Source organism: Syngnathus leptorhynchus, chromosome 3 (assembly GCF_054491065.1).
Source record: "Syngnathus leptorhynchus isolate UIUO chromosome 3, UIUO_Slep, whole genome shotgun sequence".
Lineage (NCBI taxonomy): Eukaryota > Metazoa > Chordata > Actinopteri > Syngnathiformes > Syngnathidae > Syngnathus > Syngnathus leptorhynchus.
In genome coordinates this window covers 11,718,048-11,744,992 of record NC_141197.1, presented here as the reverse complement: position 1 = coordinate 11,744,992, position 26,945 = coordinate 11,718,048, and the positions used below count along the sequence as shown (strand labels likewise).

The following is a 26,945-nucleotide window of genomic DNA, read 5'->3' as shown; positions in this document are numbered from 1 at the left end:
ACCTTGTCTGGTGAAGAAAAATAAAATAACAAAACAACATTTATTTTTATTCTTATGCAAATAATATTTGAACTAAAATGCACATATTTCTTGAAGCAAAAGTGGTGATATTACCATACGTTCCAATGACCGCATTTCCTCATGTCATTTCCGACTTTGGCCGTAACAAGTGAGTACGTCTTTCAGCCGCGTTGTTAGTTCATTGTTTGTTTTTTTCAGGGTCAATATGTTTTGAGTCTTATGCACGAGAAAAAGTTTGATATCAGAAGTCCTAATGTGTATGCGAAAACTATGTTGCAATTTGCGGGTGAATTGCCACGCGTTGCAGTGCATTGTAGCTTGCAAAGTTTCTCAGATGTGTCAAGATCTTCACGGTGCTGTATTTATAGTCCGAGCAACAAACGCAATTGCTCACGTTTCCTTAAGTTCAGCGCGTCTGCAACTTTAGACCAAAAACTAGTATTGCAATCCAATATTTGTGCAAAATTCCAAAGATTACTTGATTTACATGTCCAACATCAGCAGAGAATTCTTCTCAAAACCCTTCCAGTGATTTAAATATCATTTCCTCGTGATGAAAAGGAAAAAAAAAGTGAATAATTTAAACCTAGTTAAAATATGCATGCTTTTGGAGAACTTTTTAATGTTTCAATGCATAGCATGTTTAAAATATTTTTTTTATTATTTGCAAAGTTAAATTAGAATATAACGATTAAATTTAATAAAACCTTAAATTGTCAAAATGGTGAGTAAGGAAGAAATATAGTGCTGCAACAAAGCATTTGCAGTTGATACAATTAATGAAATCATTGGAAGCACTAAAATTTTTTTAGCCATCGATCAGGTTGGAGTAACATCGAACGCTACCAGGCCAGCAGAGGGTCCCCAAAATTGATGTGCATTTGACCAAAAAATTAGCAGTATCACAGAAAAAAAAATCTATTGGCATACACCAAGTTCGGGATAAGAATAAGTTATTCATAGCCACATAACGCCAATACAGTTAAAGACCTTGATGAGTTTTATTAGACATGCGCTACTTTTTCCAGGCCGATACCAGTATGTGTATTCACGCAGAGTAAAATAAATATGCATTTACATAAACAGATATTTGTTTTTAAAATTGCCAATTGTGCAAACTTTGTCTTTTCTTTGATGTACGATTTAAAAACCAAAACAAAAATGTTGCGCGTGACTTTAGCCTCTGTGGAAAGAAACAATTATTGATGTGCTGCAAGGTAACACAGTCAGTGCTGCTGATTATCTGTGCCACTATGATCTTTCATTGCCTGGGACAAGAAGACGGACATTCTAATGAGCACGGATCTCATTCAGATGAGGAATCTGTGAGTTAGGCTGACGAATAACTCATTCAACTTATCTTTCTACTTTCTAGTCCCCCAAATCCAGCCCATATCCCTCAAAACAGCGCGATGCCACATTAAACTTGTCGGGCTGGATGTGACGTCACAGTAATGTGTGAGGGGAATTGGGACGATAATATAGGGCAATCTGACAAGATGGACCAAAAGGTGATAGATTTGTCATTTGTTATGAATTCTTTTTCATGGCTGGTAAGTCCCTGAGATATTGTCCCGTGAGGTATGTTGCTAGGCAACCAGGTGCTCCTCCAGAAGGTCACTGCTAAGAGTTTGGTGCCATGAAAAACAACAGCCTTGATAGTCTTTGTCCATATAAAGTGGCGTTGAACAAGTCCTCTCTTCTAATTAATGAATTAAGATATTTTTCTTCTGTCTTGACCTGTTTATTTAACTTAGGTCGCCCTTGTCAGATTCTCGTGTGCACATACAACAGATTTGAAGCATCAAAGCCCTTTATAATACATATATTTGGAGTACCCCTGATCTTGAACTTGGAATTACTTCAAGTGGTGTCAATTAAGTAATCTGAGACTTTGGGTTGAGCAGTTTACCGCTAACACAAGTTCAAGAATGGATCAAGTGCGGGGCCCGGTATGCCGCTTTTCTTGTCGGAATTAATATAGCAATTCTTTGCAGGCCCCACTTGAGATATCTTCACATGCTGCCCATCTGTTTCAAGTGCTTTTTTTCTTTTTGTGTTAGTGGCACAGCCAACATCATAAGAGTGGGTGGAGATTCCGTGTGTCAGGATCAATAACAGTTTGAAGTTGCATCAATACATGCTCAGAATAAGAAATGGACCTTTTGACTTGCATACAATTTGCCGTTGCTTATGAAGTGTGTCCATGGCTGCGGCAGTACAAAAAGACCACTCTGAAGATTAAGAATATTTTTTTCTCTGTGAAGCTGTTGAATTAAAACCACTTGTTCCCAAACTTTTGTATTAGTCATATTTTAGGGATGGCAGACATGTCCAATGAAAGTTGATGGCAACAGCAGATGTCAACGCATGCGCCTTGTTTTTATAGCTATCACAACGTTTTAGTTCTTCTTCAAAAACGAACTGGTTTTGACAACAATCCTCTTGTTCACTAACGAGTAAAGATGACTGCTTTTTTTTGGGCAGATTTTTACGGCGCTTGTATGATAAGATCTTTTTACAATCTAGAAGTCAGGTAGATTCCAACCAAATTCTTGGATTCTTTGAAAACATTAGAAAGTGGCTACATCTGTTAACTGTTGACGTAATTGGAAGTTCAGCAAATTATACCCTACAACTAGATAAGTAATTCTGCTCAGGCAGCAATGCACCTTAAAAACAAAGACATTTTGCAAGATCTGACGCTTTGTTAAACTGTACTACCGTATATAGGCTATGAATATATATGTATATTTGATGTGTTTGTCAATATATTTCATGACAACCTGACAGATGTTTTGAATTATTATTATTATTTTTTTAAATGGACTATTCCAGGAAGGCTTTCCATCAAAAAGTATTCAGTATATGGTGGAGTGGTTCATTAGGAATCCAACGGATCCTTTATATGAGTGCCTATCCAAGGACAAATCATCTCATATGTTTGTGAATTGACTGTCAGAGTGGCTTTTCACATGAAGGCAATGATCGTAGTTAGTTTGGCCGTCGTTCCTTTCGGGATAACTGAATACCTACTTTTACAGATATTATGGAATCAAGGCTTTGGCATCTTTAATCACATCTTTCCCTTTTCTTACTATTTGCGAATTAGCACCCTGTCAACTCTCTGGGAGACCTTCAGCGGCAGGAAGAAAAACAACAAGAAAATGACTCTGCAAAGGCTTCAAGACCAGGTATGAAAGTATCCCCATCCCTTTGAGATAATGTCAAATTTATGAGACATTACAGTCAGTCCATTTAATCTTATTTGCACAAAGTACATGTTGCTCCCATCAAGCACAGCCAGGTGACGGTGAACTAGTTGCCGAAGAGCGAAGCGGCACACTCGTCTGAAAGCAATATGCACATAATATCAGAGGCAGGTTATGAATATAAAAGTGCTTGTTCTGAAGCCCAAGGCATATGCGCCGTGCTAAACCAAAGATGCAAAAGAGGAGACTGTGAATAGATGGTAACATTATAAGAAATTTCTGTAAAAAAAAAAAGATGTTCTACACATGACTGTGAGGTTGAAGTACCTTTTTTATTGTCACATTAATGCCCCTTCTCTGTCAGTTGTGCTACACTATTCTTTCCTCACACTGGGTATGTGCATTGCTTTCCAGAGGACGGGTTATGTTGTAGGAGCAATGAGATTGTCTGTTTATGCATTTATTTATTGTAAGGACATGCAAGTTTTTGATTTATTACCTGGGAAGTGTTTTTTTTTTCTTGCAAATGAATTTAGAAATTTATCAGCTCATTTAAAATGGTCAATTTTTGCAGATTTATTTTATTTACATATTGACACATTACAGCATGAAAACATTCAAACCCTCCAAAAATCAGCAAACAATTGCCCATTTCTTATTGCTTTTTCCCTCTGTTAAAAACAAAGCATTGTAAAACAGTCAAATGTTCTGCCTGCATCTCATATCTTTATTGTTATAAGTGGTAATTGAACAATTTTTTTTCTTTTTATTCATTACACATTTTATTAATTAATTGTCCGCTTAACCTGTTGTCAGAATTCTAGTCTGTTAAATACTGAAATCTGCAACCGAAAAAAATAAAAACAAAAAAGAAAATGATCCTGCAATAATCAAACTCGATCATCCTCAATAGTAATAATAATAATAGTAATAATAAGAATAATGATGATGATAATAATAATCTTCAATAACATCTTCAGATTATAACAAATTCACCCCACCCAACCCCCCCGTTCCAACCCACCCCCGTTCAAATGTCAAGTTTTGACGATATAAACAAATGCGACCGAGATTGATCCTTTCCAAACCTTTTCCACCATTCATATGACCTTCTTTAATGGGGTAAGTAAAACCAAGTCAAATAATGTGGTTGCACAAGTATGCACACGCGCTTGTAACTAGCATGTTGTTGTTCAGAATAAACCAATCACATTCAAACTCATTTTACATGGGAATCTGCGCACACCCGCCAACATTTAAGCTTTAATATCTTCTTCAGACTGACAAAGCAAAGATTGTCATCAGATTGCAATGAAAACAATGCCACAGAAAAGCAAATCTGTGACTCTACGATGAAAAGCTGCAGACCTTACTTAGTTGACACAGTTGTGTGGTTTTATGCCGCCTGGGCAAATGTGAAAATAAATAAATAAATAAATCTAAAAGCAAGAAAAGGAAATGACTGCTCTCTTGGCTGTACCCTTGGTCCCTTGCTCTTTGTTAAAACCATATCTCCGCCGCTCCATTGCCCCCAGCTACATTAAATCCCATTAAATTCACCTTCATTAAAGCGGTCCTCTCCACGCTGGTGCGGGCCTCTCAAGGACAGAGCAGTAATGAGGCTGGGCTGGCTGTAACCTTGAAGAGCACAGGTTTTCATTTCCAAATCAATAACTTATGCTTCAAAACTGCCAGTAGATCTCGGCTATCGTTTTCAAGCGTTAATTGTCTCTCCGGCGGTAATAAGCTTTTAACTGTATGCTGCACTCTTGATATTGCATATTGCTTTTAATTTGTTTTGTTTATGTTGCCACATGGATGGGGATAACTCGGGTAGGGGGCGGGGCCTTCAAAGAATCTCAGAAATGACTTTTGATGCAATTACAGCAACACCAAGCAGAGGGCAGTAAGTCGGTTTCCTCATTTCTCCGCTGAGTATTGCAAACCAGTGTCATCATTCAACCCTAAAAGGTGGAAAATACCTTCAAAACAGGTTTATACAGCAAAATCTGGTCTTGGAACTCATTAAATATGAAAATTAAAAGAAGAACAAATAAAAATACGTACTATCAAAAGGATTAAGGGACAAAGGGGAAAGAAAAGCCGTAGCCAATATAACAATGTGAACTCTTTTCCATTCTTGCTGTCACTCGCCGTGTTTAAGTACGATACTCCCTTAATTGGCGTTTGCAATTACCGACATTTTGTGGAACGTGTCCTGTGGTGTTGATTTCTGCTTGACATGTTCATAATGTGAAGTATTGGATGTGTTTATGAAATTGGGAGGACGGCAACGGCGATGACCACTGAAGCTTAATTTCTTTAATCAACTTCTCACTCAAATGAGGCTTTATTAAATTACAAAAGATCACATAGTAGGAGGAGGGCAGACATGGCACAGTATTAAAAAACCCCATAAAAAAAGCAGTGTGGGATAATTAAATGAAATTAATAAAAACCATCCACTAGGAAAGCGGAAGCAAATGGAAACATGGAGCCATTTTCATGGTTGGCTTTCTTTCATCCCTTCTCATTAGCGTCTCAGGAAATTTAGCACTGGAAATCATGAACAGAAGAATGAGCTACAATAAGGGTAAGACGTGCAACATTTTTTCCCCCTGCTGTTATAGTCATGTTCAGTGAAAATTAAAAAAAAATCATTTGGATCAAATTAAGTTTTAAGCACTACAATTATTCTTCATAGCTGTGTAGCCGTTTTACGTACCAGCATTTTATAGAGTGTTGGATCCATTATGGATCATATAGTGTGGAAAAAAAAAATCCAAGATAGTTTATCCATGCATGATGTGACCTATCCCGTTTGCAGTCGGTAGCTAACATTTAGGGGGAGGTAGTATGTAGTAACTATAACGCTGTACAATTTTGAAAAATAATGTGATTATGATGCCCCAAATTTTAAGATTTTCATTTTAAATGCAATTATTATAAGGTCATTTTCCCATAGATGTTGTATAAACATAAACAATGAAAAATCTGTATCATGATGAACATTATCGGATAATCCGAAACCAAAGGCAAATGAAGCACAAATAAAACAATTGAATCTATAACCAGCCGAAATGAAGCAAAAATGAAATGAAAACAATAAAATCTGCATTCTGTATAACTTGTACTTGTCAGAGTACTTTTAGCGCAATATTCCTTTTATACTTTGAGTATGTTTGTGGCACAACATTCTGCTTGCTACTTTGATTTTTATTTATTATCGCTTGTACGGTCTAACTACTACTGACGGTTGACTCCATTTGACCAATCAAACCAATCCAATTGAGCCGGTAATATAAATGGAAACAAAAATGATTACATAGCGCACCTATTAGACCCTAAATGATGTCCAGTGATTATTCAATGGCAGGTGACCCTTAATGTATTACTTCAATGTCGTGCAATTAAACACGTCTAGTTTTAGCACAGCTAATTACAACACTGATGTATTGTCATTGCTTGACCTCATTCGCTTTTATGGCTCAATCAAAATGGACATTTCCACCATGTTTACAGCTCGAGTCCCCGCACAAGTATAAATTCTCAATGTAGCCCGGCTAATATGTTCTATGCTACGTACACTGTCAAAAATGTCTATGACCTCTCTGTCTTGTTTTACTATTGCCATTAACACCTCAGACACCTGCCCTTGACATTTTGAAGAGCACAATCATTCCGTATAGTCTGTTAAGAGGTTGTAAATTTTTCATCAGGGCTATATAATTCTTCTTTCACGCACAAAGACTCAAGTGCGAAATGGGAGAATCTTGCCCTTTTGTTTGAATTTCAATTTAGTCCACCAAAAAAGACACCTTGTTGGGGAACAAAAGACAATTAAAGGGCTGTAATGCAGTAATTTGTGGAATAACACCAGTGGTACTGTGATGTCTTATAATTTAGAAAATTACCGCCACATCCCTGATGGCCAATCAAAAGTAATGGTCGCCTGTCTCAGTTTTCACAAGAATTTAAATTTGTCACTTATCTTTTTTTTTTTTTTTTTAAATGTTTTTAAAATCAAGACTTTTCTACTCTAAATACATAATTGCCTTGATTTTTTTTGTGTTTTGGGAAAATAAGAAAACCCTGCAAAATGAACAAACTAGAAGAATCCGGTTTCCTTGATTTAATCATTTGTGGAGTAGCGTGACTTGAATGACTGAGAAACTACACTGTCATAAAGAAAAAACACGTTTTATTTTATTTTTTATTATTTTAGCAAGCACATTTGTATATTTTACACTATTCGGTCGATAATTAATGCATTTGTCCATGTTTTACTGACTTGTTACACTCCTTTTTGTCTGATGCAGTCCAAATAATTGAACTTAGTGGCGTTTTGGCATTGCCCGAGTTACTTTCTTACGTCTACGGTCTTACAGCATAGTTATCAAACGAATAAGGAAAATACCATACATTTTAGATAAAATCAAGTTGGTCAAAATAGAATAAAAGAGTTTTCTTGAAAAAAAAAAAGTTCTTCTGAAGCGGTTAAATAATGTTCACTTTCAACTTCTGACTTTTATTTGTCGAGGTTGTCACAAGATCTCTGACTGGAGTTCAAAGCTGACAATTTAGTACGTTGATTTCATTCTTAAGGTTCTACTTCAAGTCGCCAGCGAGTGTGGCGTGGGGCCAATTCAAAGCCTCTCACCGAGCCTCTGAACTTTTCCACTTATACCCAGCATGTAGTGAAATTGCTAACACTTTTAAGTCTGTCTGTCAGTCAAACTTCATAATGCTCCGATTTCTTCCTCGACTGACAGAAGTGTCTCTTAATTAAATTATGGTGAAGGGATAACCAGAGTTGGGAATGCCAATTTGTGTCCCAGACAGTGTAAAATTTGCTTTTCCACTGCTGCCAAACAGAGCAAGTGAAAGCAGACGAGGTCCTCGGGCGAACAGCAGTCGACTGGTCCTTAAGTTTCTTTTTCTTTCAACCCCCCCCTCGATGCCTCACCATCAATAGTTGTCTGTTAGACGTATCTGGTGATAAATATAGATGTTGTTTCTCAGGACAATACTACGATCAAAGTTGAAAAGCGCTCTTTTGTTGAGGGTCGAATTTTTCTCGACTCGTGTTGGCGTAGCTCACTTGCAGTATCGAAAAAGTATCACGACATGACTTGTCTTAAATGCTTGAAATTATCTCATGTTTTCGATTCATATCTTTATTTCGAACATCCAAAACAAAAAGAAAATTAAGCAAAACAGATAGCACTTGAAGTGCCATATATAAGTCCATACAACAAACAAAAAAATAAACCAACAAACAGAAAGAATAATTATTTTAAATATAATAAATAATAATAATACATAAATAAATAGACCAATAAAGAATGCTCGAAAAGGAGTAGGAGGAAGCATAGCTTTTTAGATTCCTACCCCTTTTTCACTTTATCCATTAAACCAGTGATTCAACATATACTGTAATTCTACCACAGAACGCAAGTAGACACACTTTCACACTTATTTTCTGTTTCATTTTTACTTGCATGTAGCCCTTTGGCACTTTTAGCCTTTGTACTCGCTAAACAACATATTTTTGTACATTCTTTTAAACTGGTGGATATTTATATGTTTCTATCAAAAGAATTTTAATATGCACTGAAAAAGATCATTGGAGATTTCCTGAATTGCTCCAGACACCGTGATCATACAGTCTGACGTAAACGTGTAAAGTGTGAGAAAGCCGGTGAAGGAGTGGACTTGGCAAGTGCTGCATAAATGTAGTTTACCCACTGGTAACAATTTACTTTACAATGGTAAGTCTTTTTTTTTTTTTTTTCTTTTCTCGAAGAATAGGCAATGAAAGCCGCAAAGTGAGCAGCTGCAGGTAATTCCAGCCAGCTCGCAAATGACCCAGGGATTCAAAGTAAACATGGAAGGTTTCCACCATCAACAACATTTACAAATGCAGGAGAAGGAAGCTACTGGATTTGTGAAGAATGTGCAGCGGGAATGGAAAGCACACAAGCGTGAAGCCGGCAGATGTTGGAAATTAAACACATGCGGCATGCGGCTAACGGGGCTGTTGGCCTATTATTCCGAGGGCAAAGCCTGCAGTTCGAGAGGACAGCTGTTCAAGGTTAATGCTTGCAGGTTTTCATCAAGCCAAATTTATCTTAATGGGTTTTCTTCAAGAGGAACTGATGTTTAGCTTTGGTGCATTTTTGTGGTTCATTGTTTCGAACTATGTGCACATAGCAGGCTCGGCTACTTACAGGTAATTAAAAAAGGTAAAACTGTTAAAAGATTTACTTGGGCACTGAAGTCTACTTTTAGCAATAGCTGCATCATCTTTATAATGCAAAGAAGTTTGAGCAGATTGGTGACAGCTAGGGATTATTCGCTTTGCAGTACGTCAACTAAAACCAATTTAAACCGAGAACACAGTTTTTGGTGACTTTATGCTTGTCCGCATAACGTGGAGATATATTCATTCATCCTCCGTACTGCTCATCCTCATAAGGGTCACGATGAAACAAAAAAAAAAAAAGACTTTTTTGTCCTGGTTGCTAAATTGAAACATTTTCAAGGGAATTCTGGCAGCTGTTTTGTTTCCAAGACACAAATACAAGTAAATGAATAGTGTTTTCCTTTTTAAACCGAGTCAACCTTAAGGCGACGCTCTGTGGCCGTTTGAAAGAGATGTGTTTTTGTTTTTTTAAATTTGACCGTCTATGAGTGCCATAAAACAACTTGGTGTTTCTTTTTTGAAGAACTGATCATTTACTGTCATATTGCTAAAATGGCTGCATGGATTTGAAAAGAACTTATAACCGAGTCACTCTCATCGAAGAGCACCCCCTTTTTATACTTTATTCTTGGTCGCCGTTTTTAATGCCAAACTATACAGGAAAAAAAAGACGTGATGTGACATTTGGGATATATTTTTAATGTCTTATGAAGAACATATGACCTAAAGCGGTCATACCAGGTGTGCTTCAATGTTCACCCCACTCATCTGGTGGTTTTTTATTACTTCATTACGACTGTCGTCTCCCATCAGGCTTGAGAGTGAATGTTGCCAGCTGCTTTTCTAGACTCCTAATTTCCCCACTTGTCCGTCTCACTTTTGGTCTACCTCCACCTGTCTTAAAACATGTAGGAGTGGCGTGGCTCAGTGGTAGTATGGTCGTCCCCCATTCCAGAGGTTGGGGCTTTGAGCTCTGGCCACTTGACCATGTTGAACTGTCTTTGAGCAAGGCACTGGAAACTCCACTTGCTCCTGATGGCATGTCATCAGTCGGTGAATGAGGAAAGCAGTGTGAAGCGCCTTGAATACTTCAGTTGAGGCTTAGGTTGGTGGGAGTACTCTGCTGCAGATTTAGTAAACCAGTTTCGAACTACTTTAGTCCCTAGTGCAAATTTAGTTGCAAGCTCATGTCTTTCATTGTGCTTTTCTCGTATATATTTGCTAAGAGCAGGTTAAGATGTGTTGGATAAGACTGCACACGTCTCCCCGGACTGCTCCCCTGTAGATTCTGAGATCGGGAGGAATACATCAAGTATCTTGTGCTAAATCGCATCGAAATGCAGAGCAAGTAGAATTTGGGGGAGGGGAGGGGGTGGAGCCAAATCTCTGTTTTAACGGAGTGGATTTTTTTTCTTTCTGCAGCTAGAGGTATGTTGGACAAAGTTGAAGCCCTCCTTGTCCCCGGGAGATGTGCTAGCCTAGCATCATTAGCTGAAGTTTTTGAAGTGTTTGGCCTTTTGATGTTCCAATGTTCTCTTCAGGCTGCCTGGCCCGAAGGACTTTTAATATCACTCCTACAAATTCCCAGTGAGGAATGATTTGAACTGAGCATCTGTCAAAGAAACAGCCATTTAAATACATTGGTCACGGTTCAAGAGGCATAAAATGAGGCCAGATTAGACGGAGCACCTTTCTATGAAGGCTGGGTCCGCTCCAGTCAGGGCCATCCTGGGGCACAGCGAACCAGCCAAGCTGTTTTTGCTTCGAATTCATCAAGTATTTGACACCACTGAATTTTAAACTCCCCCCTGCCTGCATCACCTGGAACACAACTAATGAATGTAAAGCATTCTATATTTGAAGATTTTTTTCAGGCGAATATTTATACAGTACTAAAAAAAATAAGGATGTTAGACTTTAGGGTGAACTTTTGGGATGAGCCTGAAATGATTTGTAAGCTTTAAAGGTAAACTTAATTTGACCTTTTCCAAACTTTTGTTTGCATACATATATCCAGCTGTTCATTTTTTCAGTACTTTTTGCCAAAACTTGCTGGTCTTTAACAATGGAACCAAGTGGCAAATATATTTCCCTATTAATTTTTTTTTGTGGTTTATCCACAAGGTTGTGCAGGAGGACCCGCTTTCATTCATTCACTCTTCCCCCCTGCCTTATCATTTGCTACATTGGATAGAAATTGTTTACATTACATAGCTTTCACTATATATATATTTTTTAAGGCTGCAGTCTTGAATGCAGTGTAATTTTCTCAAATCTCTTCTGACAATTGATTACAAAAGTATTAACTAAGCTCAAGGAAGCCACTATTGTGTATATGTAATACAAATAACATCTTTTTTCTCTCCAAATTTCAAACCATTTTTCTTCATGAAAGTGGTGTCCTTATTCCATCACATGTAGCCGCAACGCAATTATCTCTAAAATTGTTCATTAAGGTAGGGAGTGTTAATTCTCTAAAAATAGCTTCATCACAAATGGTTTGAATGAACCAGCTAATGAATCCAAATTCAGATCAAAAGGAAAAAAAACGTCTAAAAAATAACGTGCTTTGGGCAAAATATGTTTTTCTTTTTGTAGGTCACTTGAAAGGAGATAGATTGTAGAACATTTTGCTTTAGATTCTTGTATACAATTAGGCAGGTCTCTAGAGTCCCTCCCCACCAATCAAGTATAAAACTACACAAGCAAGTAAATATTTTGTGAGCTGCCTATGATTAAAATGTTTTCATAAACGACTGTTGTCTTAAAGCTCATTCTAAATATCATTAACAGTTTATTGCCTGTGGTCGCGTCCCTGAGTCAATAGAGTTCAATTTGAATAAAGTTAGCCTTTTGATCAATGTGTTTATAGCTTGGAAATTTCCATGATATTTAATGTGCCAAGGCATTGTTCTCCCTACAGGGCTTCAGTGAGAAATCTGAGTCTTTGTAAACGTGGTGTCTCAATTTGATACGAGATGATGCGAATGAATGTCTTGCAAATGGGAACCCACGGTGGAATATGCTTCAAGTTTCATTAGTCTGCATGCAAAAAAGATTTTTTCAGAATTTGCCTTCATTTTAAGATTTGCAGCAATGATCTCTCTCTGTTTTTTAAGAGCAAGTTTTTGGTACTTGTAAGACCGGTTCGTTGCGTTTTAAAATCACTGATAAGAATCTTTCTGTACATCATCTTTCTGTACATTGAGTATCCAGTTAGGAAAGTTACTTCTATTCCATTAAAATAAAGCGCCAGGAAGGTACGAGTTGAGGGGACCGACAAAAAATCAGGTGGTCCATCGGCCTTGTGGTCCCGAGCATCCTTTCTACCAGTGCTCATTATCTCCGTCATTAGCTGAAGAGAGAGTTTGGCCATGAAAAATTGAAGAGTTTTGTACTTCCTGGATAATACAGTTGTGCACAAAGCTTAAGAGATACCCCTCTTTGTGACAGCCACATGGGAGATGGGAGAAATAGAGGAGGAGGTGAAAGGCCAGGTGTCTGCGAGAGAATTTAATTAGGAAGACTGGAAGCCTTGTCCTCTGCAAACTTGCTCCAGGCTTTCGTTAATTGCCCCGTTCCCCGTTTCTTCAAGTAGTCTCTCCTCTAGTTAATTAGTATTCATTTTATGCAAGAGTTTGAACACTAATTTCATATTCTACCTCCCAACTATTACCCTGATTGAAGCCAGAAACATGGAGCATAAAGTAATGAAGTAGTTAGACAACGCCACAGCAATAAGGCTGACAATGTTTCAAATGATAGATGGAAAATGAAAAGTCAAATCTGTTTTTAGTATGAAGTCGTACCCAGAGAAAATAGACGCCGATATATTCAACACAGCCTCTCCAATAAGAGATAGAGGGTATACCCTTCAAGTACACACATTTTGCGCTGCAGAATAACGTGCACAACAGTTGCTGGGAATTGTTAAATCACAGGGGAAACACTCTGTTGGTTGGATTACTTCCGAATTTGCCCACCATTTCTCTCCTTATCACATTTTTATAGCCAAGTTAAGACCAGTGTTTCAGTGTTCAATCCTAGTCTGTAGTAGCGGCAGGATTATGTGTATGATAGGTGAAAGTCAGAGCAGAAAAACTTTTCATATGCATACTCAACTTTGTTAAAAATGTTTGAAGGTGGGGGAAGTGACATGCGCAGTAACTCTTTACAATAATACGTAATTATATTTGTACTTGCATATGAAGCTGGAGCTAAAAAGTAAAGCGTATAGAGTCTCTGTAGCTGGGTCACTGTCTGGGATTTTTATATAGTCATATAAATGCTAGCTCTTTTACGGAGTGCACAAAGTTAATACTCCTGCCTTCAAAATAAAGCTCTGAATGTGTCAGAAAATGCAATCTTGTATGCCCACTGTGGTGTCCCTGTGTTTTTGTGCCTTCGTTTTTTGCTGCCCCCTACATGATTCACTTGTGAATGAACTCTATACCTGCTGTTTTAAAAGTACATTTTTAGCTTGCAGCATAAGCTGATTTCTGTGGAACCCCTCTCCCCCCCCGATAGATTGTTGAAACCATTGATCTAATTTTGAAAGCCTCTCATTCCTTCCCTGCATCCTTTCCTTTATGTGTGGTGCGGCATAAACCTAATTTGCCCGTGCCTCATGCAGTGGCTCACCCGGCAAGGTGGCAAAATAGAGTGAATATATAAATAAAGGAACCCCAGAAACGGGTCTTTCACAGCGGCAGTGATTTTTATAGAGCGGATCTATTAAATTTGTCGTATTTGCAACGATGGGGGCTCTGTAACCCAATAAGAAGTAATGTGGCTGAAAAGGCCTCTCACGGCGTGGCAGCCAGTCGGTGACTGTTACCGTGGGAGTATTAACATGCAGGGACTTCAGAAGCATAAAATGGGTCCAGGCCAATTAGAATCAAGAGCAGCCCGGAAAGCGGAGATGTGGGTGGGCATCTTTGGCCACCGGGCCCCACTGCGAGGGCAAACGGCACAGAGGACATCACAGCTTGGAGTTTTTGAACCAAGTTCAATTGGATCCTTTCTCCTTCCACACCAGCATTGTTATATTGGCTATGTTCTAAAAATGTGTTGAAGGCTGTGATATTATTTATTGGAACACATTAGTTGCAAAATGCCAGGGCACAAATCCCACTGCTGCCACAACAACACACTTTTGACATGCTGTCAGTTCCGGTGAAAGTTTTCATCATCTAGGCTTCCCACCAAATAACACAAAAGACCGATATGAGAATCTTATCTCATATATCATTTCACTTGGTTATATTGATGTATGTAAAGGGCTAGTTTTAGTTACTCTCTTGAGTTCATTAACGTCTAAGATTCTTGTTATATTCATCTAACATTCTGTCTTGATATTGCCTGCAAAGTAAGTGGTCTGTTTGAGATTATTTTTTTGGAATAAGTTCATTTTTCTCTGCTTTTTGATCAACAACCAGTGTTTTTGCTGCTTATCAAAGAACAGCAACAAGCTAGAAACAAACCTTTTTTTGTTCCTGGTGAATGAGGAAATGTATTAGTATTGTCACAGTACTCAATATTCTCTGTCAAAATACTGGAACTCTGCTTTAAAAATGAATTCAGATCATAGTTATGGACCAAATTTGGATGATATTCAGTGCCACAAGAAACCTCAATCAATAATTCCTCAAACTATACTCAACTGTCCATATGTGTGTTTCTGTGTGTATCAGAGATGTCACTTGGAATGTAGCGAAAGGTTGGAAACACAAAGTGCCTGAGGACATTGTAACAATGTCCCTTGCGCCACCAGCCCCCCTGACACAATTACCCACTCATGTCTAATTGGCATTTGAGGCTTCGCTGCTTGATCGACCATGGTCACATCACCATGAAGTGGCAGGCCAGCGTCAGCCAAGCTGTGATTTAGCTGGTATCACGCTTTGTTACTCTTGGAGCTGCTTACATAATTTGCTGATGTAAATTTGCGCTGCCTAATTAAAACGGTCAGCCTCTCATTTAATGCGAATAGACGTGGGATGCGGCCGGCCGGCCCCTCGCACTCCTCTCTGTTTCGCTGACTGGGCCGTCTCTCCGGACCGCCTTGCAACTTGGTCGAGCAAATCCAAAGTCTTTGCGGCGGCTTCTACTCTGGCAAACTTTTCATAAGCGAATTAAACAATTAAGTCGTTCTAATTTGCTGTTTAAGCAAGCCTCGAACTTTGGAGTGGTTCAAACAGCGGTGCGTGGACACAAATGCGGCTGACAGGTCTCGCTCCAGAGAAGCGCTTTGTGATATTTGAGGGGACTGCGCTTCAGACAAATAATCATAATCTCAATTAGAGTCCCTTTCTCTACTTTATGGTGTGTGCAATGCTTAATAGGCTCTACCCGCAGAACTGTCGCTCCAGGTCTGCGCACGTATCATTATCCGAGCCCATCTCCCGTGTTAATAAACGACAAGCTTCGGGAATATTGATTTGTTAACCTTCAAAGTGGCACCAGCGTATGCAGACAGCAGTTATGGAGGAAATATGCTGAATGTCTGGCGCATAGATAATGCTTTGCTGCAGAAAGTTACTCATTTCAACTGCTTTTACACTTGTTAGTGTGCCATGGATGCCCCTTAATTGGTGAGCGCTTGATTTTAAAACAAGGGCTTCCGCTCACCCGCTGTAAGCTTAATACGTAGCAAGCCCGTCCAGTCACTCAGCCGCTCGGGATATGAGATGAGAATAGCGGTTTGTGATGATGGCAGGGTCAGTGAGCATCTCATTCGCACAAGCCCGCCCCGCTCCCTCCTATTGCCGCTCGCCCGTTTGTCTCGGTGTCGCACTGCAGGGTAATCAGGACAGTGACACGAAGCCTGACAGTGGAGGAGATCTCATTTGTCTTTGCTTTGTGCCTCAATGAACAAAGCACAAAAGTTCAAATGGAGCAAACTTTGTGTACCTTCGTTTGCATCATATTACTTTTTAATCATGCGTTATTGTAGTTACGGCCCAATTTTTCCTTTTATAATGGTTCGTCTTATACTCCTTCGTTGGTGTTTGATACAAAGTTCTTATATTGGTGTTTTGCTACGTTAAGGTTGAACGGGAGGCTTAAACACAATCATCCCAAATTGGGAATTCTTTCAAAGAGGCCCAATAAAACGGCTTCCTCGCCGCTTTGTAAAACAGGAGCAATGTGCTTTTAGTCAATACAAGCTGTTCCTCTATGAAAACATGCTTTACATTTACTTGAGTCTATCGACACAGCTGGTGAGTTTGTAAATATTCTGGACTTTGTAGTGCATTGGCTGAAATGGATTCAAATCAACTGAGATTTTTTTACATTTTTTGTTGTATGTTTTTATAAATTATTTGCCATCCTCCTTTCATAGCCTGCATGTTTCATGTGTCTGTGCGTTTGTGTGTTTTCTTTCTTCAAGTTGCGTGCAAAGCTTCTGCAAAGATTTGGTAATAAACAGCAATTCCCCAAGGGTCAGCTTATTGTTGTTTATGTTATGTGAGACGACGTCCTGGAACCCAAAGCAGGAGCGTTTTTTTTGCGATTGAAGCAGGTGGGTTGTGCACTTCAAAGACCAAAAGATAATCTTTAAAAAAACTCCAAAGCCTGGCTCTAAAATTCGCAGGACCTCTAGGAGCTTCTGCTCACAAAGACATGGGGCTCATCACGGGGTTCCCGCCAATCCAGGAATGCTTTTATGCTTCTGAGCCCCTAACTTTGGTTGCTTTATTAGACGGAGTTATTATGTATAATATATATATTCCAAATGCTCGTGGGTCTTGAAAGAACTTAGACGAAATCCCGAAGAAATAACCTTAGAGTTGGAGGCTTGTGCCAAAGCATCAGTTGATTCAAAGGCTCAGCTGCAAAGTCGGCCGTAACACAGAGGGAGAAGCGCAAGGTCAATCGCTGGATAAATTGCCCTAAAATCGTTGTACCGTGCAAGCGGAAGAGATTTTTATTATTTGGAAACGTTTAAAATCTCTGAGCAGAATGAGAACAAAAGTGAGATTGTGCCGTCACTACATTTAATAATGTGAGTTGGAACTTTTGGGAGTCAAAATGCACACGATTTGAGATAGCTTGTGTCAGCTTTATTTAAATGCTGTGCCAACACAAAGGTTGACTTCTCATTGATTATACTTTGCCCCCCCCCTTTCCCCCATATAAACAATGGTCACTGTCTGACTGGTAGGTAACAAAACAACAATTGCTGGATACTTTTTATGGTTAGCTAAAACTTGTTAAACATATTTTAAAATTGGTCGCATAACATGTGCTGTACATTTGTAATTTGGTCTAAGTTTTTCCAGATCAGGCCAACATCGGGTTTATCTCGATCAATCACATTTGATGTTGTCGGTTTGTGGCCCTTCTAAATTTAAGCCTCAAATTATAGGCACATGTTAAGTTACGTGACAACTAATGGGCATTTAATTGGATAATATGTAGCTTGGAAAATACGGAAGGCAGAATATAAACTGAAATAGGTGTGTGGTTGAAATGGTTTCAGATGGAAAGTGCTTCTCTCACACAGTTATGTAACTGGATGGGCTAACTTTGGCTGAGTCTGCAAATGTGCTTCAACACAATCTCATCTATTCCCATTAAACTAATGTGACACGGCCACCAACGCATCATCTCGTTTTCAGATCAAAAAACAGGTCTTTGTGAAGTGTGGTTGTATTCTCTTTGCCTGCAGAGGGGGATGTTGCACTGAACAAAAGCTTGCAGCCTCTGTTTTAAAGAAATACTGCAATGACTGCCCCCCCCCCCCCCCCCCACTTCCCACTTAATGGGAATTTGCAGGTCTTAAGCACTAGATCATAATACAACTATAACAACTTGTGTTTTGCCTCTTGTTCTCACTTTGACTTTAATCATATCTTAGGAACTTGAGGGTGAATGCATTTTATGAAAATCAGACACATTTTGAAAACTAACGTGGAAGGTCATCATAACGGAATGGTGTATTAGCTCCAGAGCATTGTTACATCTTGAGCTGAGCACACAATTAGCTCATAAAAGACCATGCAGAATCTTGCCAGTTAAAACACACTACGGCATTAAGGGATATATTATGTATATAAAGTTTAGCATGTGTTCTAGTGGACCATGAGCAACGTGCTGTTACAACCCCCCAAATTAATTCCACCATTATTCAGTTTAATTGCGGGAGGCACAAAATAGTAGTTCTGCCGTCAGACAGTGTGTTTTTCCGAAAGCATTACAAGAATAAGCGCAAGTTGAGGAACAAGCGAGAAAGGTTCAAGATGACACAGTGACGGTTCAGATAGCCCCCCCCTCTCCAACGCTGGTGCCGCCTGTCAGAAAGAGCGAAGTAGCCATTTTGTGGCGAATGGGTGATGCGCTAGAGATGAGGTGGTTAACACCCTTCTGCAGTATCCTCATCTCTCGCCCCTCTAATTTTCCCCCTCTTTCTTTTCCCCGCTCTTTTGCTCAGTCGACTATGAAGACACTTCATCTTCTTTGACAGTATGACCACTGCTGCATGTTCTGATGCGTTCAGCATACCTCGCCGCATCATAAATAAATCAGAGAAATGACTTTTTCTTCTTTCCTCACGTGTTTCTTTATCTCCCCGTCTTCTGCAACAGTTATCTCTCGAAGATGCTGGAAAACGGGAAATGGAGTGCCCGTGGATTTCCTGCGCGTGTATCCGCCGTCACCGTTCTTAATACGTTTGTTCGATGAGCGCCTTTCCAACCTCCTTTTGTGAATATCTCACAGGATTGAAATGATTTTTTTGCTCCGTAATGATACGCACTGACGTTATCTGGGTCTAATTTCAATTGAAATGTCATGAATGCGAGCAATCTTTTTTGTTTTATTTTTTTCTAATAATAAAGATACCCAGGGGGATGCGTGTTTAGCGTGTGGGTTGCATTGTGACATAGGCACGGTACAAAAGAACTATTGCGCTTTGTTGTTCCTTCTGGAGCCAGAAAACACCAACACGCATGTACATTTGTGCTGGCGGAGATTACATGCGAAGGTGGGGGTGAGGTGTGGCTGCAGGAGAAAGGGGGTTTTGAGGGGGGGGGGGGGGGAGAAAGATTGTCAAGAAGCCACCCCCTCCTCGCCCCTCCCCCACAGACTCCTAGTTACCCAGTCCCTCCACCCCTTGCTGTAATCTCCACTCCTCCACGGGTAGTCTCAAACCTTGTGTTCGTCCACCACCAACCAATTACCTGGCAACCCTGCCCTTATCCCCAGCATAGGCGTGATGCTGCTGCATGATGGGGTTTTTTGTATATTGAATTCCATCTCCTGGTGAGATAAAGGGTGGAGGAACAGGGCTCTGCCGCTGTGCTAGATAAGTGTTTCTCGCAAACCGATCCTCGCCGCTTCTTCTGACACTGATTGTGGAGAAAAGAGACATTGGCTATGGCAGGGGGTGAAGACGTGGGGGTGGAGGGCTGGCTGCTGCAAGCTGGGACCCAATTTCAGTATGATTTCCTTCTTGTTTTTAATTTGTTATAAAGCAGAGCTCAGAGACAAACTTGGATCTCCGCCGCATCGCTTTCCTGCCATGTTTATGAAGTCTACATGTCACCATTTGGATCAATTTTCACATGGCAAGCGAATATTCTTCTGGCATCCCTTGTTCTCGTTGTAGACATACCAAACGGCAGATATTACTCTGTGGATCGATAGTTTGTCTTCATTTAGGGCAGCTGTTCAATCTGCAGAGGTGACAGTTATGGGTTGAGCCTTTATTCAGCCTCATCCCTTCCTTCTCAGTCCTATTTGTAAGCTGTCCTGCAAAGTGTCCCCAGGTACCTGTGGCCTGAGCCCAAGCCCATCTATCTGTCTTTGTCTTAGCCACTACAAGGAACCACACACACATTGCTTGTCCGGGGGAACAATGTAAGTGATGGACCCTCGTTCATGCATCAAACCTGCGAGGCGTTTGACATTGCAGGACAGAGGTGCTGAAACTAATGACCACAGCAATATGTACCAGGCGTTAAAAATAGGGCACCGCAGGAGGAGTGTTGAAATTTGAAGCTGGGAGAGCCACTGTGTGACCCCGCCACCACCACCACCACAGCCGCCATGTCCTTCCTCTTCTTTTGAGGTTAATGAAAGTTGCCTTGAGTGCAGAGCAAAAAGATGTTTCTAGTTAGCCAAAATGAGTGATACTCAATGACTCGGACACTAACGTGCTGCAATTGAATTTCTTCCTTTGTCAGCCGGGAGTCGGTCCCGCTGCAGAGCCTCCCTAACAGCTGTGCCCTCTTTGCTCAACCAAGCCCCCAAGGTCAAGTGTGAGGGGTCAAGTTTAACCTGAAACCAGACAGAGTGACAGGAAGGGGGGAAACGGCATTGCTACTTTCCCACAGAGCGTAGCTCATCAACAATGCGCCTAATACGTTTCATGAATAACAACGAAACCATTATTTCAATTCAAGCTCAACAAAGCGATTCTTAGATCTTGAAAAGTACAAGAGCCATGTGATATTGCGCAACCCATGTTGGACCCCCCTTTCTGTTACTTTGAAGAGCCATCTGATTTTAACATAAAGCAGAACCGCACAGCCTGTCTGAGTTTCTGATAATGGGTCTAAATAGGCTGGCCCGTTGCTATCACATGCTTACAATTTGGGACTCGGCAACTGTATCGGCGTCTCGTTTTCAGCTGTCCGAATCCTATATCATCCAAATACGTGTTCATCTCTGTCACTTTTCCCTGACACATAGTCTGCCCACACCTGGTTCATATCAAAGCTCTTTTATGTTTACGGGGCTATCCCGAGGTCAGGGAGTGCTGGGTGTTGAGAGCTAGTTTTACTAGGGGTGACTGGAGCTGGGGATACAATTGAGGAGAGACTATATATCCAGGTGTAGCGGACTTGACGGAGGTTTATTATCACTGCCTTCGTATATTTCTGCACAAATGTACAGATAGCGTATTGCATGGGATCTTCCATCCGTGATAGTTTTAACCAAGATGTGGTCAATTTAGGCTCGCTACGTTCAGAATTACCACCATGTGGTGCGCAGAAAGACGCACATTTTATGATACTGCTGTCTTACATTTTTACAGGCCATTTTGGTGATTCCATTGAGTCTCTCCTCAAGGCTGTTGTCTTTCAGTCATTCTTGATTGGATGCAGACCCATCAAAGATGCTGTCCTTGAATTGCTGACCTTTGCACATTCAAAAGCAACGTGATGATTTGTTATTTTTCTGCTTTTGTGTTACAAAATCAAATCATTTAGAAAAACATATAACTCAAAAAAGCAGCTGTATGTAATATAAAATGGCTGAGATTTGGGAAGCACCTGCGCCTAATGCATGGGACTAAAAGCACATCTCACTAATTTGCCGATTAACTTTTCAGCACAAGTGTAATTTCAGCATCGGTGCCCTGTAACAAGCTGACCTTTGGGGATACACTAGGTACGTTTACATGCACTAAAGAAAACTCGCCTATTACATTCAATGAATTGAAAGCACATGGTCAAATGTTGGCATAACACAGACGAATTAGAAAACAAATACTTTTTGAACATATACATTTTAGTTGAGCATTTGAGTTGACTCTGGGGCGGCAAGATGTCTGACCCAAACTTGTGTGAAGCTGGGTGGGATGTATGCCACATCAGCTAAAAACAAGTCATTATTTAAAGGAAATTGATGGAAGGAAAACTTACTTGTTTGTAAATTTGCCAGACAGCAAGGAAATCTATTTTTTTAAGCGGTAAGATAACAAATTAGTTGAGTCTGCCAATGTGTATGAAACTTCTTCAGTAGGGAATCTATTACTGTATTTTGGGGACTATAAGTCGCTCTGGAGTACAAGCCGCACCAGCCATAAAATGCAGAATAAAGAAGAATAAGTGGCACTGGAGTATAAGTCGCATTTAAATAACATGCTAACAAGTTTACTAAACCATCCTGTCACTCCAAATCACAAAATCCAATGAAATCTTCATCCTCTGTGTCACTTTTAATCAACTCCGCTAACTCTGGAGATAGATGATGCTGCGCATCCTCTTCTACGTGCCTTACGTCAGACTCATCCTCAGTTGCAGTTCCAATTATTCCACAGGCCTAGAGCGCCCAATTGCGGGTAAGTGTAAGTGTAAAATTTATATGTGAAATGATACAATAATGTGTTACTAATTTCACACATAAGTCGCTCCTGAGTATAAGTCGCACTCCTGGCCAAACTATGAAAAAAAAAACTGCGTCTTATAGTCCGGAAAATAAAATGTATTTACCGAAGAATGCGCATACACAGTGAGACCACATCATGAACATGTAATCAAAGAATACATTCAAAATTATGTCTGTGCGGTGGAGCGTTTCTTTTCAAGATCGACATTAAAGAAAGCCAACAAAATCAATTTAATCTACCGGCCTTGACTTTCGATAGAGATCAAGTCATTATGAGTGGACCTTTATAGTGTTCGTAGATGACACATTCCAGCAACTGTTTATGCTCTCTGCCTTTAGTCATCACCATTACCAAAGGAGCCAAGGCAAATCGCCATTGTACAAAATTAAAAAAATTCTTTACACGAGTCCTGTATGAGTCTCCAGTGTTTATCCTTGTTAGCAAGCAGAGCAAGTTTCCCTTCCTTGTTGAATCGCTACCTGCAAATGCGGTGAAAGGTGTATCAATGCCAGAGTAGGTTAATGTCGGCAAACATAGCTTTCCCCCCAACCATCAAACTGCTCAAATGGCATGTTAACTGGGACTTGAGAGACTGCGGAGAATTTGCGAGAGCAAATTACAATATGTCAGTGAAGAGCTGTATTTATGCATGTGAACGTAGTCATTGTCTCTAGGTGTCAACATTGATTGAGCAATATGTAGTTAGTTAAAGTTAATCCCGTATTGGCAAAAGAGGTGATGTTTCTATACATGTTTTCTAACGCCGTTCCTACCCACTCGATGCTGCCCTGTTGCCACTTAAGGTAGCACCGATGGAGTGCGTCGAGAGCTTCGGTCCAGTTCAAGTGTATGGGGTGGCTTCTCTTCCTCAACCTCCCTGAGTGTGCTACTCTACGCTTGCTACTTTTAATGCTCTAACACCCCGTTAAGATTGCCTGAGGCATTTTAGCATATGGTGGATCATTGGAACCCTCGAGTTGTTTGGAAGGGAAGTCATGTAGAAAACATGCATTGAACCTTACAAGATGCTGCATGTATAATGAAGCATATGTATCATACCGACACGCAAATGATATTGCCGTAATTGAGGAAGCGAATAGACTCTTCTGCTAGATGATGAAATTGATAAAGAGGATTGAGGGGGAAGTTGGCAAAGTCAGTTCAATTTTATTAATGTAGTGCCAAAACACACCAGATGCTATTTCCAGGCATTGTACAAATGGTGCCATGCTCCTTGCATTTAGCTGAGCGAGATGATATACAGCAAATCAGCAGTTTCATCTTCTCCGGCGGCTCTTTTTCTTGTTCAGTCACTTCAGGAGGAGTCATTGTCACGTGTCCTTCAGGCACTTTGGGAGGAGCTATCTTGACTGGCTTGAAGAACATAGCCCTGGGTAGCTGCTGTTGCTTCTTCATGCTTTCATACATATGCATGACAGTATCAACAGCATTGCAGAATTTTATGGACCATTCCATACACAAAGCCTCTTGTTGCAGTTACTAGATACCCTCAGAAATTCAGGAAGTTGCAGTGTAGAGTACTGGATGAAGGGGGTGATGTTTGCTGGAAGGAACGTGATCTGAACTCTTTGGTATAGCCTCCCGTAGAACGTCTTGCTTGACTTTTACACTTGAGTGTGGCAACATACAGTTGCTCCCCAACTCTAGTTCAATGTATTCCGGTAAACGAATCACTGAAGCCATTGTCTAAATCTGTGATTTTAATGTTGCAGCTGAAGGGGGAAATCCCATGAGTAGGCCACACGGCACAATTCGTTTGTCAGACTGAACCAGGAGTGTTCGTTCTCATTGTGACCGCCTGCATTGGCACCAACCGCAATCACTTGCTTGTGATTTATTAGATAGCCGAGGAAATTAATTTTGTTTCGAAATGCACAGTCGGAAATGAGATGGTGAAAGAATCAGTGATTGTCCTCCACCCCTTTCGGCATTCCCTCCAGAGCTACTGATAACTGCTGATCTCTGTGACACAGCTAATGAAAAAGTTATTCAGATTCATTGGGGGAAAAACAATGTTGTAATTTAGTTGCCTATCTCCCCTCGCCTGAAGTTGTTTGAAAGCCTTATTAACTTGAGCTTCACAAAGCTGCCCACTAGCAGTCATGTTGTGGCTGACTACTGACCTTAGGAAGCTCAACCTTCCTCATTGCTTCCTATTCACATAGCTGGAGATCAGGACCACCGTGGAGGTCATGCATGTTCATTGTTTGGTTACCTCTTGGAGATGTTTCATGTTTTTGCCTCTTTAGACATTAGGGCTTTTTCTGTCATCATCTTAGCTGTCATCATCTTAGCTGTGCTTGCGCTGTGATGTACATTAGGCTCGATCTGTGCTACTCCCTACAAGTACTGATAAATAGTTAAGAGTTTTAAAGTTGACCTGCTAGCCGTAGAATGACTACAGACCATCACAATGTATCTGACGAGACGTCTTCTGGGTGTATGCCCGATGAAAGAAATTGCAATTATAGTGCAATCTCTACCTCATTGGCTGCCAACATCTTTGCACCAAACTAGAAACTTTTTTTTTGTGCCGAATGTTCTTGCATTCCCTTCAAGATTTATATACTAACCTCAACTAAATTGTCTTTTTTAAAGACATTTTTAAAACTTTATTCAGATCTTTTTATGCAAGCCAAGAATAATTGTGCATTTCTGTAAATGTGTATGTTCATGCTTGTGAGCCTTGTGTGTTCGAAAGGTGGTTAACAGTTTTTATTGTTTTGCTTTCAGTTTTGCGTACAGCAGCATGCTTCATGTCTTTTTACATTGAACTCGTTGGGGGCACTCCCTTTCTCCCCAAGGTTATAGCACGTCTGGACATCCCACTAGGCCCACGTTGGATGTGTTGTGCACCTCGCAGCCTCTCACTATACATTTTATACAAGATTATATATTCAAGCCTTTGTCCAGTCTTCACAGCACATCCCGCTGTGATAAATGAACACGACCTTGGAAAATGGAAAGGTTGAAGAACAACGATTTGGTTTTGTATGAATTCTTTTTGTTCTGTAGCTAGTGTTGAGCAGGTACATGACTAATATGCAACTAGCTCTTGTCAATTTTTTTTTTTAAATGTGCGTTTGAGCTTTTGAGATTTATTGAGGCAGAATTGAAACCCATGTGTGAGCCATTATAGTTAATTTGGGCAGTTATGGCTCTTGTTCCTTTGACCTAAAAGGATCATTTTTGCAGCCTGTCACTAATAATAAAACAGGACCAGGTCTCTTTGTGAATATCTCCTCCTCTGGCTGGTTCATTTCCATGCATCTGCTGGCCTGCATCCTCTCTGTTTAGAGAGCTAAAGAATGACCATTTGCTTAAAATGTTTTTAAATCCCTCTCAAATAGATTCAATGTAAATTTTGACAGTAGACAGGTTTTGATATTGACCCAGTAGTGATGGACGGGAGTATTTTCCCCTTACTGTGCACTGCAGTACTACCGGCTTGTCAGTAGATGGTGTGTGAGCTTGTCTTTGTTCCTTTTTACAAAAACCTTGCTCTCTCACCCCTGATTTGGGGTAGGCCTCCTCCTGAACCTATCATCCTCCACACCCCTCTGAGCACCCCTTCCGTCTCTGCCCCCCCCTTATCATCCAGGGGGCAGAGTCATCGAGGTGGCAGTTCTAACAAGATGCTGGGGACCGTACTGCTCAAATGAGCCAAATCAAAGAAAAAAGAGGGAGTGGGATAGGTAGCGCCATGAGCCCCCCTTTGCAGAGAACAACCACTCTGATGAATATGAGATGAATTTATATTGCTTGACCCATCTACTTCGTCTTAACTATGACATCCCCTTGATATTTTTTTAGAAATATAATGCATCAAAAACAATTTGGTTGCAACACTACCCAAACAAACATAATTACTCATTTTGACTTTTTTTTGTTTGTTTTTGTTGTAAGGGAAATGTTCGTGATCTCATGAATGCCAATGTGATTTGGTAAACAGTAAAAGGATCAGGTGCATGATTAAGCCATAACACCACTGAGCTGATTTGAGTTCAAATTGAAGTAACAATAAGGTGCATTCTTTCCGTTCTATATCTATGTAGATTTTCTCTGTCGCTGTGCTTTATCCTACTGTCATTAAACCTCTAATTTTGTTTTACTTTATGCTGCCTGCACCAAGTCACTTGACCAAAACAAGCATATTGAACATCAGTGTCTTCTCTCTTTTTTATGAGTGGCAAATCCTTTTCATTTTTCAGTCTTGTGTACGTACATGCACTTGCACTTGCATGGATGGTGTACACTTCATTTAACGTGCACAGAAGCAGGCCTTTATGGTGTTCTTAAATCCGGAAAACAAAGAAGGCAAGAGAGACTGCAAAAGCGTGGTTTGTCTTTTATGTTCACCAGTGCT

General features: G+C 40.2%; 1 protein-coding gene across 10 annotated transcripts in view; it reads left to right on the top strand.

Annotated features, from left to right (window-relative positions):
- zfhx3b (zinc finger homeobox 3b) overlaps nt 1–26,945 on the top strand; it is a 308,314-nt gene that overhangs the window by 15,301 nt on the left and 266,068 nt on the right. For 7 of the 10 annotated variants that reach the window (XM_085907649.1, XM_085907647.1, XM_085907642.1 and 4 more), the window contains exon 3: nt 3,134–3,215. The gene's annotated coding sequence lies outside the window, so the exon portion shown is untranslated. Of the gene's footprint in view, nt 1–137; nt 170–3,133; nt 3,216–5,770; nt 5,827–26,945 lie in introns of those variants that run through there. The other 3 variants (XM_085907644.1, XM_085907643.1, XM_085907646.1) reach the window with 2 other exon arrangements.